We start from the raw sequence: 12,692 nt of genomic DNA, 5'->3' as shown, positions 1-12,692 counted from the left end.
CACTGCCCCGGGCCAGGGAAGTCAAATGTTTGCTTTTAGGGCCTCTGGTATTCTAGTAATGTCCGCGTACACTTCTCACCCCCCATTTATGGCTGACAAACTTGAAGCTCTTTGGGCCCAAGGTCACGCACACTTCGAGGACGGCACCATCTTCACACAGAGACCCCCATCCCTACTATGGACCTGTCCGCCAACCCATCTTCTCTCTGCGCCACAACTCTTGCTCCCCCTCAGTCAGCCCAGGGCAGATCGCAGGATTATCCAGTGCTAGGTGCTGGCCATCTGATTCCTCCAGACCGCCCCTCACCAGGTTCTCAGGGTGGCAGGGCTATCGCAGCACACTAGGCCCCTCCGCCACCCCTCCTGTCTGCTACAATGCAAATGTTGAGTGTGCCTCCAGCTGGCGCAATAAGTATTCCATGCCTTCAGGCCGCCTCTTGCCCAGACCACAAAATTGCGGGCTGCCCACCCAGGACCAGGCGTCACCTCCTCTGCTGTCTGGTTGCCAGCATGCAGCTGCCATCCCCTAAGCCCCTCCTCACCTCGCCAACCAACGCTGCGGGGATCACAGGCGTCCGGGGTGCAACAATGTGCAGCCTAGTGTCCTCAAGGCTGACCGGTGGAGGAGTCCCAAAATGGCGGGGGCGCCCACGCCTTGTCGTGCCTCTCACACGCAGCCCCCAGGCTCAGCTGCGCCATACCTGCAGTGAGTTTAAATGTTCCTGAAAGCCAGTGCCCACACGCAGCCCCACCGAGACTCATACCGCTGAGAGCCTCCAGGGATGCGCCACAGTGCAGGACCCGCCAGGCCGGCCAGACATCTCCCGCCTCTGGCAGCCCGATGCAGATTTGAACAACGCTGTCCCTATAGGATCGCCGGCCCGTTCTCTTCAAATGCCGCCATTCACTCCGAGGCAGAGTGTTGCCAGGCACCCTGCCGCCACTCAGCTCAATCACTAACCTGCAGGAGTCCCATGAGATCGCCAGGCCTCAGATAGGGCCCCACCAACGCTCACACAAAATGGCGGTTCGCTCTACCAATCCCCAGTTCCCGGTCCTCCGTCCTGCTCTCTCCAGAACACAGCAATCTACATCGGCCCCGAGGGTGACAATCACCAGCTCCAGGCATTTACCGCAGGTCAGTCTGCGCTGGGCCTCTCAAATGCCGCCCGTCTCAACCAGATGCAATTTGGGCTTCGCCAACGTGACCAGCAAAGTGTCGCCAGCTCGACCCCTTCCGCCACCATCAGACAGTCGGGGATATCAGTGTCGCTGATCTTCCCTGTCACTGCTCTGCTGGTACCCCGACCCTCAGGTGCCCTGGGGGATCACCAGGACCCAAGAGGGGCTCCGTCAGGGGCTAGCAAGATGGCGGTCTGCTCCACCGGGCCTCCAGGTCCCAGTCGTCTTCCGTGTCTCAGACCACAGCCGGACAGAATGCAGCCCCTCAGCTAATGGCCATGGTCGCCGCCGTCAATGTCCACCCCAAAGGTGGTTTCCGTGGCTCCCCAGCTCCCCTTTAATTGCTTATATAGTGGCAGCCCGCTGGTGCTCCCCAGAAACATGTCTCACACCATCGCCGGTTAAGCCTTGGCCCTTAGTTGAGCTTTTAAAATGCTAACATTTTTTACAGACTAGCAGCTCACACTTAGAGGTGGTACTTTTAGTTTACATTAAGAATATTATTATGTGATCCAGTGTCTAGTTTCTGCTACGCAGGTGCCCAGCGCTACCTAATTTTACTAGTCATTGGCACTTGCTTTGACTGACAAATTAAGCAGCCATTTTAGACTGTCCCCCTGTCACCATACTGAATCAGATATAGCAGTCAGTTAGCGTTATCTTATAATTTTGTTTATGTAGCTCAAACAGTTCCAAGCTATTTCACAGCGATGCGTAGTATGCATGTATGCATTGCAAAAAAGGGAGACTGAGTTGGTCCACAAAGGGGATTGAGAAATGAGAAAAGAATCAAAGCGCATTCACCTCAATGCATTAGTTCCATATATAGTTTTTGTTCAGGAAATTTGAATGGAGATTTTATGATTAGTATGAGCAACTCAACAATATTCAATAGACTCATAACTAGTACTGTAGGGGATCTGTTTAAGTGTAGTACAATTATGCGACTGCGTTTGCCTGTCATAATAATTTGTGGAGATTAACTGAATCACAAATCTATTTTTTTTAATCTTTTTCTTTTCTTACATTACCACTCAAAAGCAAGAAGAGGGACATTGTAGAGGGTCCAGGAGTAGCTGGTCAGCAGGAGGCGGCAACCAACAGCGCCGCTGCGAGGGCTCTGCTAACACCAGTTAGTCCGATTATTTATTATAATCAATTCCCTAATGTTGAGTTTTATGATTGTTGTGGGCTTAGGGTAGAATCTTGGGGTATTGGAATGTTGGTGCTGGATTTCATGATGGGTGTTGCAGCCTGGAGGCTTGTGAGAAATAAAGTTGCGCTGATACCCTTACCTGTCTTCTTCCTTCCATGTGAAAATGAGGATGGGATGCGACCCCACTCAATTTTTAAATAATTCCTGTTATCCCTGCATTATCTTTTGCTTCCTCATATTACATGGTTTGCTTTTTGGTAGATGACTTTTTCCGGTCTCTAGGCCCTTGTTCACTTATCTTCTGCTTTGTTGCTAATCCTTTCCTCTTTCCTATATATCCTGTGGTACTGTAAGAGTAGGAATAAGAAGAACACATTTGTGGTACTCTACTGTCTACCATGAAAACTGTAGGCCCGAGAAAGCTAGTATTATAATATTCACCATGTATGTTTGTTGGGAAGGCTTTGTTTTTCCTGCTTGTGCTTTTACAGTTAAGTTAACAAGTGAGATGTTCATGGACCATCCCACCCCCCAATGTTCTGTGTGGTGTCATTCATTTATACAGTATACCAGCAGTTTCCATCACAGTGCAGCATGGCTGGAAAGAAGAATGAGGTTCCAGTGCATTTGCCAACCAACACCACCTGTCTTTCATTGACCACTATTCCACCCCTCAATTGGCCTCAATGACTGAGTCATCATAATCTATGATCATCATAGGTTATAGCTCTGCCCCTCTGTCACAAAATGTTTTTTTGGTTGGCTGCATTACCTGGCTTTTCTAACATTATCAACCAACCAAATGCTCAGAGTAGTATTTTGTTAGAAGATACAGCAGGGGATGGATGGGCTAAAGGATGGTTGGAAGAAACAGTATATATTGAATGGATGGAAAATGGATTGGAAATGTTGATAAAAGACTGGATGAGAGAAGTAAAGCTTAATCATGGTGCCTATGGGTGAAGTCGAATGAAAGGATGAATGAACATTTGGATTGCTTGAATGAATAAGCAAGGCAGCTTTTCTCAGGGAGAGAGGCATGTTGCTCATCTACTTTGCTTACTTTGTTTATGTAGGGTTATCAAAGCTATGGTTCAAAGTGGTGGGTATTTTATTTTTTTATTTTTCGCTCTACTCCCTTGACTAACTGTATTTGTTAAGCAAGGCAGATGGATCACACTTATCAGTCATCACCCCCTTCCAGTCCGTAGGCTGCAAACCATTTGTCTATGTCACCCACCACATCATAACTGAGCACCAAATCTTTGAGTATCCGGACACTGAACTCACAAAGGGACTCTGCAGGTATTCTGCCAACATTGGTGTTGCTGGAGTCCTCTTCTAGTGCTCTGATGTCCAGCTCTCTCATGTTGAGCTCATGGGCCATTTTTCTTTCGTCCATAGCCAGCCTTTTCTCATCAAGGGCCTGTTCCTTTTCAATTTTCTCAAGGGCCTGCTCTTTGTTTAATTTGTCAAGATCCAATTTTAATATCCTCTCCTCCCTCCTGTCTGCCAGCTCCTCTTGGGACAGGCTTCTTGAAGACCCACTGCTGCCTGGTCAGCTGCAGACTTCCAGTCCTGGGAGAATGTTACCCCCAACATCAGCAGGCAGCTTGACAATACCTCCAGATAGGTACTGCTCCAATTCCTTCTCCTTCACAGCCTCTGACCACCCTCTTCATCCTCCATGCTGGTCTGGTGGGCAGCTGCCCATGCTCTTAAAGCTTCCTGAAGCTCTACATATGTGGCACTTACCTTAGTGAACACCCTTGTTTCTTGGCAGAACCGCTTGAGCTGGGCCACCGTACAGGCTTCCAGATTGACCAGCTCAAATTCCATATTGCCAGATGAGGTCACAGCCTTTGCAGATAAAACATGAGTATAGGGCAAAAAGGCTTTTGGAACAATCAAATATGTCAATTAGGGAGAATTGAAAAAAGTTTGAATTGGTCTTAGTATAGACATATAGTAAACGGCTATTTAATATATGTTATTGCACAAGCACAAGTTCTATCCTCACCATTGATCATCAATGATAGACACTGGGTCTCTGGGTTGGTAGAGGTATGCACACTGTCCAAGTAGGGACCAAAATTCTTGTCAGTGTAAGCTAGATACCCACTAAAAGATAACCTGTGCAATGTGTAAAGTATTTGTGCAACACACCCACACAGTAACACAATGAAAACACTACAAGCATGCCCAAAAAGGTTTAGAACAATCAAGACTAATGTTATGAGTAATGCAAGACCACATTGACAGAAATCTAATAGGTAGAACCAGAGTTGTGAATTTTTAAACATTAAATAAAAATCTAGTGCTTAGAGTGAAATAGCGCTTAGGGGCTACTTGAGGTCAAGCTGTACAAAGGTAAATCCAAAGATCAGGCCGACTGTGATAGGTGGCAGGCCAGCGACTGGACTCCTGCAGGTCCCCCTGAAAAAGTACCTTGGATGGAGCAAGTGTCGGCGACAAAGACTTGCTGCATTAGTTCCGATTCCTGCAGTCAGGTTGATGCATCGTCGTCTAGCATCGCAGTCGTGTCCCACGTCAAACACCCTACAATACAGGCATTGTATCGTTGAACCTCACAGTCAGGTCCTGCATAATCGTTGAACCCCTTATGATACAGACACTGCTTCATCGTCGAACTGCATAGTTCGGTCACGTGTCATCATTGATCCACACAAGGATGTACTTGATTTGGCACTGCGTCAGCATTGAGGGACAGTGCATTGATTCCAATTGGTGCAAAGTCATCACTGCATTGATTGTGATGAATCGGAACAGCAGAATTCACTTTTCAAGGGCCATGGGGTGGATTGCAACTCCTTGGCAGGGCAGAACTCTCTGATGGCAGATTCCAGGTGCTGTTGCAGTGTTGAAGGAAGTCTTTGATGGCCCTGAGACATAAGATGGGTCAAGCACAACGAAGCAGAAAAGCGGCTCTTACAGACCAGCAGTCAAGAGGAGTGGCAATCCTTTTAGCACAGCATTCTTTCCTCCTGGCAGAGCTCTTCACAGGTCTAGTATGTACTGTCTTGGTAGAATCAGAGCCCCTGTACTTATACCCAAATTTGCCTTTGACGTGGGAATGACTTCAAAGTAGGTCCTTGAAGCGCACAGGAACCCTTTCATCTCAGCACTAATTGCCGGGCTATCTGTGCGGTTTAATCAGCCCTGTGTGTGGGAAAAAGGACACTGCCTATTCAGGTGTAAGTGTCAGCTCCCTCTCTCTCTTCATGCCCAGAATACAGATAAATTCAGATGAGTTCTCTGCCACACCCGCTCAGAATGCAAATTAATGCACATGAGTTTTCTGTCACATCCGCCCTTTCTGTGTTTGTGACTGCCTGGAGAGAATACACAAAGTGTAGCTGTCACCCACATCAGACATGTATTGGAGACAGGCTGCAAACACACAGAGCTAAATAAAAAGCAAAATAAGAGGAGTTATCATTACCATTCCAAAGATATGAAACATTATGTAACTACTCCTTCCTGATCAGGAATTACAGCCTAAAAGTGTATCAAGGGATTCAAAATGGTACCCTTGGAGAGGGTAGGCCTCCCAGTAGTGAAAAATGAATTTGGCTGTTTGTCACTACCTGGGCATGTAAAACCCAAAGCTACATCTCCTACCTTTTATTTGCATAGCACCCTGCCCTAATGGCTACCTTGGGCCTACCTTAAGACTGACATGTATTATAAAAGGGGAATTTAAGGCTATCCAAGTGGTTTTAAATGCCAAGTCGAAGTGTCCTGAGACAGGTTGGAAAGGCTATGTGCGTGGCTGACACAATCAGTGCTGTAGGCCATTTAGATTACAGGCGCTGGGTAATATGGTATATCACTTTCCAAGGGACTTATAAGTAAACTCAATATGCCAAGCCGGTATATATCAATGTCATCATGTTTAGGGGAGAAGGGCGTGCACTTTAGCACTGGTTAGCAGTGGTAAGGTACTCAGAGTCCACAGGCCAACAAAAATATACAGCAAAAAGAGAAGGTTGGCAGGCAAAATGGAAAGTGGAAGACCGACCTAAGGATGACAGGTCTAACAGACATGTATTACCATTTTCTGCTGTTGCGTTGAAAACAAATGGAGACATTCCTTTAGGGATTGCAAAAAGGATCTGAAAGCGTGCCAGGCAGGTGCAGGTTGATTGTCCCCCTTTATAGCAGATTCTAGCTGCAGCTTTCTGCCTAGAAAGACCTGTCAGCGTCTTAATTCTACTTTTGCTGTTTTAGCTCAGCAAAGCATTCAAATCTCAAAGTATATTGTACATTCATGTATATATATCTTTTTCAAAGCATGTGTTCATACGTTAATCACACATGCATGTACTCTATGTGTCACTACAAAAGCAATTGGGCATGTTTACTGTGTTGCCTGAAAGTGAGAGAGCAGAAATGTTACATATTTACAAAGATATGGAGCATTCCAGTTCTCTCCTTGTGATAGCGCATTGTTTGCTGCCTAGTTCCAATACAGTAACCCTTGCATAATAGTGCAAGGGTGCCGCCATTTTGGCAGCTAATTGTGCAGGAAGAGGCACACAAAAAACAATCCTTGGCCAGAGTTTAACAAACATTTTGCACTGTTTTTTCATTATAAATGTGATGCATACCGTCACAAAATATTTTTAGGGGATTTAATTTTCAGTGCCAAAATTATTTGGCACAGGAAAATTGCCTGAAAGTAATGCAAAGCAGCACAAAGCACTGCTTTGCATTACTCTGTGTCAAGGGAGCATTCCATGAGTGGTACATATGCGATCCCATGCAACCACCCATGGTTTTTGACCCTAAACCACATCTATTAACCCCTTCCGTGCTCCCGTTGGCCGACGCAGCCCCGCCCACTTACTAGAACGCCCGCACCACGGCGGAATTGCAGCCGCGGTTAAGGCCTTAACAACAGTAGACAGGGTTTTGCAACAAAAAATAATTCCACTTTGAAGCAGTTGTTAAAAAGGAGAAATTCATTAATTTCTCCTAACTTTTCACACTTTGCCTATGTGCTGTAATGTATAGCACACCTTCAAAGTTGTAAAAGTTGTAATGTTTGTCTATTCATAATATTTTGTACTGGAAGTGCACCCTTCAACACTTATTCTAAACTCATCCAGAAGCCTTTGCACTGTGGCTATTTGTAGATATAGCGCTTCCCTGATTTCTTTCTCTCACGCAAAACAGCACAGCAACTTTATGGACTGCTCTGCTTTGTGTAAAGGTTTTGTTAATCGGGGCCTGAGAGGTATATTCCTCTTAATGTGTGTGCTGCAGAATGCAGCAAACATGGAAAGATGAAGAGATTAGGAGAAATAGGATATTTCTCCTGGTTATGCTTCTTTTGGTTAGGAGTACCATTGTGGCTCACTTAATAAATCTGGGTTTGCATCAAAATACATGGGCTGATGCATGGGCATACCCATGCTGCGCCATTGTAACGCCTAACCATGCAAAGTAACAAAAGGGTAGCACTATGCACTGTGTTGCATTACTTTGTATTTACTAAATGACTCAATGCCATGCATAGTTGCTTTGCATGGCTTAGTAAATGCCAAAAAGGATTTTGCATTAGGGCTGCATCACAAAAGTAATCCAACCCGATGCAAAATCCTAGTAAATCTGGACCTTAATCTCTGAGGCTCTAGAAACACCTATGTTTGAAAGTAAAAATTATTTTTACACTTGACATGCATAGAAAAACAAACTATGAGCGTCATATTTGTTTTAAAACAGTTGTGGAAAGCTAATCCCTTCATATTTGGAACTCATGAAGTTAATCAGTAAGTGGCATTATTTTAAAATGCTCGTGTGATAAATATTAAAACGCGTGCCAAGGAAAATGAGTTTATTGAACATGTGCCATGCCATTAGAGATGAATGCAGTTTACTTTTCAGAAAGCTCAAATGCTTTTTTATGCTATGTTTATTCGTGATCTGGCGTGGCAACCAGAATGGTTGAAAACAATACAAAATAACAGTACATCAGAGGCAACAAATGGAAATGTCGAAACCATATTTAAAATATTATTTTACTTGCAGTAAATTATATGAGTCATTCTTACCTAATCAGGGGCAAATAAATACCTAAAGACTCAAAAATAGGCAAAAGAGAGACGCCAAAGCTTTGCGAATGAGTGCCTGCCTATATGTGTAAAAGTTCTTTGTCCGTACCAGGAGCAGGGCTCATCAATGAGAGCAACATTGAGACCAAAGAAATTACACAGCATGACTGTGTGTAGAGAATACCTAAGGCTGTGGAACATAAGAGTGAGGGAATGGAATGTTAATTTGGTTCCAGTTATTTTACCCAGGGTCAGACTGGCCATAGCAGGCATTGGGCCTCTTCCCGGAAGACTGGAAGGATGGGGTTTTGCAGTTGTTGGGAAACATTTTCATTGTTACTGGTGGCCAGTTTTGCGGCAGTGCAGAAATATCAGCCCCAGTAACAAAAGCAGCAGTGCTTCAACTTGTAACCTGAGTGGTTGGAGGCTGGTCCTACAAAATTGCTGGGGCTGCTTTGGGTTCCCAGTCCAGCCATGATTTTACCTGTTTCAAATCACATATTTAGGGGTAGATAAATACCAAAACTGGTCCACGAGTACTTGTAGCATAGGATATCAAACAATTTTTACAGCCATATGTGTAAGAATGTTTTCTCTGAAACATTCTGTTGAAGTATAATCTTACTCAAAATGTAGTAAAAGTTTATCATATAATATATTTTGTACACCCTTAATAAAACAGCTTGGCACATCTCTGCACACAATTTGACAGAATGCAATGTTGCTCAATATTATTGACCATTTCATAATAGCAGAAGTGCAATTGTTTCTTAGCTCGTGCTTGAAAAAATGCTTGTGATAATCCTTAACAAATATTTCTGAAGTGCAGCTTTAGGCACAACATTTTTTTATAAATGTAACTGAATGTAGATCTCTATTACAACATTATAGTAAGCTGTCATGGGCTATACCAGTTTTCAAAGGCTGTCCGCATGAGTTTCAGGCTCATACACAAGATGTCAAACTTATGTCTTGCCAGTTTCTGGCAATTATTTGAAGCAGATACATAAATTACTGGGCCTGCAGCGAACAAATATTACTTCAGTCAAATATCAAAATGAATAGAAACTGGTTTTCTACAGATTACAACTGCGGTCGGAGCCTTCACAGCCGAATCGTAGTGGGCCGCCCGGTTTACTTTCTGTCCGCCTCATTATGATGAAGGCGGTCAGAATTTAACCCGGCCAGTCATTCCGACTGGCTGACAACGGGCTGGAGAGCCAGTTGGCCTGTCAGAAGCCGGCCAGTAATCTCAAGGGCAGGCCTTTCTACCCTTGAAATTACGATGCACTTTTCCAACTTGTGTTATGGCCGGTTGACAGCTGTAACACAAGCACCCATTGAGAAAAGTGAGAATGTGATCGAACAGGGTTCGGCCGCATTATAATAGGCCGGTCAGGTCCGCCTGACATCAAAATCAGGCCCTTAATGTTCTTCAGCAGACGCATTAAACCACTAAGAGACTTTGTTTAAATAAAGAGAAATAATGATGCTAAATCAAACACACAAAAGGAAATGGAAGGAATGCTTGCACTTTGTCTGACCACTGGCAAACGCTTTGTCACAAAAACCTGGGAAGATGCACTGTAAGTTATTGTGAAAGGTGTAAAACTAAAACAGGTTTGCACACATAAATTTAATAGTGGTATATAGATATTTGCCACCCATTTCGAGGTTACACATAGGAGGGAACAATGTGTTTTGGTCTATAAAATGTAATCCTGCAGAGAATGTGACATATATATTTGGTTTCATTTTAACAATTCATGAACATAAGAATGATTTACACACAACAATTGCTTATTGAAGCCCTTTCTGCACCTTTTGTTTTGCAATGATATCTTTGCCCATCTTGCACAATAGGAACTCATGATCTACATAATTTTTTCACGACCAGGTAATATTTATTTATTTATTATATTTCAAGAGCGCACTGTCACCTATCAGGCATCCTGGCGCTAGCACTTTCAGAGACATAGCTAGTATAGGGCCGCACTACAGACAACCGTCTAAATCTTCGGAAACAACCATGTTTTTAGCCTCTTTCTAAAAAGGGGGATATCACTAACTTGTCTAAGTTCCAGAGGTAAAGCATTCCAGGGCTTCGCAGCTGACACCTCAAAGGATCTGCCACCTGATCTCACTTTCCTGAATCTAGGTACCTTTACTAACTTTGCCCCTAAGGAGAGCAGAGTTCTCATGGGGACATACCATTCAAATTTATTTTGAAAGGCCACGGACCCCAACCCATTCAGGGCTTTGAACACTAGGCAGAGAGATTTAAACTAAACTCTTTGTCTCATTGGAAGCCAATGCAATTCAGACAAAGCCAAGGAGGAAGAGGACCTTCTGGGCCAGCCAAGCACTAATGTGGCTGCCGTTGACTGGATCCCCTGCAGTCTATGAAATAGAAAGTTAGGAAACTCAAGTAACAAGGTATTGCAGTAATCTAATCTACTGAGAATAGTACTGCATGCTATTAATGTGCAAGCCAAAAGGGGGAGCAGAGGAAAATCTTCCCCATGGATTTGTATTGTTTATTTAATAAACTAACATGGTTTCCCTCCTCAGATGGGGATGTTATTTTTACTATAACGTATCTATTCACCCTTTTGGAACTTCCAGAGAATTCAAATCAACCTGGCCTCAGCAGCTTTTCTGGGTATACTATTTTCCTGTTAGTCAATTACAGTGCCAATTCCATTAACATTCATGGGTCCTGATCACAGTCATTTGAAATAAGATGCTGTTTGTACTGGATTGGTAACTGTGAATTTAAATGAATAAGGAATCAATTGCAGATAGAACATTGACAAACCTAGAGATGCACTATCTTATGGCTCCTCATCGGAGCACAAGGCCCTGTTGAACTGGATTGAACTCCTACCAATAATGGAAAGTGGCTACTAGCTTCTAATAACACATCCAGGTTCTGGAACAATATCCCGGTATTCATCAAGAATGCACCACTTCTGCTCCAAATTCAGGAAGAAATTTAAGAAGCATGTGAGAGGCTGGCTCAGTATATGATGTACACTTATACAGTGGACACCTTCAACTGATCCAGACAACCAAGATGATTTTAGTGGTCTTAGACAACCATAACACGCTCTCTAAGTGGTAGCTGTGGAGAACAGCCTTCAGGCTTAGTTCAGAAGGACTGTAAATCAGCTTGTTTTACCAGTATACAATCTTATAGGTATAGATTAAATGAAAAAGAACCACAGTGCTTTTATAAAAATATTTATTTATTATAAGACACTCACTAACACATTTAGATATCTCCTAGCTGGAGATATACACAATACACACAATACTTTTCAATAGAACCAGGTAAGTAGCACCAATTGAACAGTGGTCACCAAGGGGTGACCAAACCATATACTAAAATAGTGGTATGCGAACCACGACTCGAGTCAAGACAATACTCAGAGTAAATAGACGTGTCGGAGACTCAAGGAACCACCCAAGGTGAGTATCTAGGAGCACCATGGAGGTTGTGTGCAGTGTAGGAACACAACCATGTTCTCTGTAGAAATCAACTTGTAAGTTGCGGTTACAATGAAGGACACTTTCTAGTGGACCCTGAAGAAACCCTGTGAAAGTCAGAAGGCTGGAGAGCCACCCCACCCGTGAATACCTTAGGAACCAGGATACCTGCCCCAGGGGACCCGGTTGTATAGGTGTGAAGTTGAGTCGGAAACCGCAATCGAACCCAATGGAGCATGCCACTGTTGGAGAAGGTGAAAGTGTCCGGCGGAACCCAAAGGGGAATTCAAGTAGATAAGAACCTGAAAGCAGAGGGGACAGAGTCTATACCACTTGGTGACTAGGAGGCATGGAAGACGAATGCCCACAGATGTCGGGTGTTGTAAAAGAGTTGATAGTGACATTGGAAATACAGCTGTGTGGACCAGGCGATGTTGTGGAAGACAGGAGCTTTACTTGAGCTGTCCCAAGTCGGATGTTGAGAGTTGAGGGGTCAGTGTCCGGCGGGAGCAGCAACAAACCTTTGCAACTGCAAACAACGTAGAAGTAGAAGAAGGTGTAATGTCGGGACCAGCAAGGTCCTAGAGACTCACCACAGTCAGGGGAGTCAGGGCCTGCCGTGAACAATCATGGGGATACCACAGAATTCAAAGGTGACCCTCAATAGTACCTACAGACCGGAGGCACTGGAATCGCGAAAGGACCTCGAGCAGCTCACCAAAGAAGCAGGCCAACGTTGCAAGTGATGTGGTGAGGACAAAGATCTTGGTTACCGGAGGTGCTTGAGG

Source organism: Lissotriton vulgaris, chromosome 5, assembly GCF_964263255.1.
Source record: "Lissotriton vulgaris chromosome 5, aLisVul1.2, whole genome shotgun sequence".
In the NCBI taxonomy this organism is placed as follows: domain Eukaryota; kingdom Metazoa; phylum Chordata; class Amphibia; order Caudata; family Salamandridae; genus Lissotriton; species Lissotriton vulgaris.
Note: the sequence above shows the minus strand (reverse complement) of the source record.